Source organism: Daktulosphaira vitifoliae, unplaced genomic scaffold, assembly GCF_025091365.1.
Source record: "Daktulosphaira vitifoliae isolate Bord-2020 unplaced genomic scaffold, ASM2509136v1 Scaffold_4, whole genome shotgun sequence".
NCBI lineage: Eukaryota > Metazoa > Arthropoda > Insecta > Hemiptera > Phylloxeridae > Daktulosphaira > Daktulosphaira vitifoliae.
In genome coordinates, this window is record NW_026099575.1 from 23,825,314 (window position 1) to 23,826,400 (window position 1,087).

Below are 1,087 nucleotides of genomic sequence, written 5' to 3' on the forward strand. Positions count from 1 at the left end.
TTAACTAGTAAAATAAATTACATTTCAAACATAACTTTTTCTACTTTTAAATTACGTCATAATCAAGAATTCAAATGCTTCTTTATATTTTTTTGTATACAAAATATTTTTCTAAGATTTTTGGTTTAAACAATTATTATTAATTTGTTTTTAAACAAATAATTTTTCAAAATTTATCTAGTCCTATATTCATTCAAAAACGAAGATTTTATAATTTAGTATTAAAAAAGAAAAAAAAATTTTTGAATTTTATATACAAAATTAAGTTATAATTTTAACAAAATCATAAAATTGTAAACTTATCTTTGACTAACATGTTGTTTTGTTTGTATCATTAAACATATATCATCATCATCTTAGTTATTTATAATATTATGGGTGTTCGATACTATACTTTATTATATGTAAATATACTAAGCAATCAATTGCTTAGCAGAAATGAGCAATTACACAAAGTTTTACATAAAATTATAATTATTTGTTTTATTTTTATTTTTATTATATTCTGTATTTTTATCGTATTGTATGTTGATTGAAATAAAATACATTATAGGACAGATATCAGCTCAAAGGTGTATATTAGAAGTTAGCAAGTTTTCAAGTAAATATTCAGAAAGTGTTGCAGCTTATAGAGAAGAAGCAATTGTTAGACGTGAACTATCTGATAACTTTTGTTTTTATAATCCAAAATATGATAGCATTAAGGGTGCAGCAAATTGGGCACAAACTACACTTAATGAACATAGGTAGATAAACTTAAAAATATTTATAAATCAACTTTATTTTTTCATTAATTATGATGTATATTTTCAGAGAAGACAAAAGAAAATATGTTTATACTAGAGAAGAACATGAAAGTTTACAAACTCACGATGATTTATGGAATTATGCATAAATTCAGCTGGTTAAAGAAGGAAAGATGCATGGCTTTCTTCGTACGTATTGGTCAAAAAAAATATTAGAATGGACAGATACACCAGAAAGAGCTCTTGCGGAATCAATATACCTTAATGACAAATACAGTATGGATGGACGAGACCCAAGTGGTTTTGTTGGAAGCATGTGGTCAATCTGTGGAATACATGAT

At 24.4% G+C, this 1,087-nt stretch overlaps 1 pseudogene; it reads left to right on the forward strand.

The window, feature by feature from the left end:
• The first annotated feature begins 344 nt into the window (after nt 1-344).
• LOC126905003 (deoxyribodipyrimidine photo-lyase-like) lies at nt 345-1,087 on the forward strand (annotated as a pseudogene).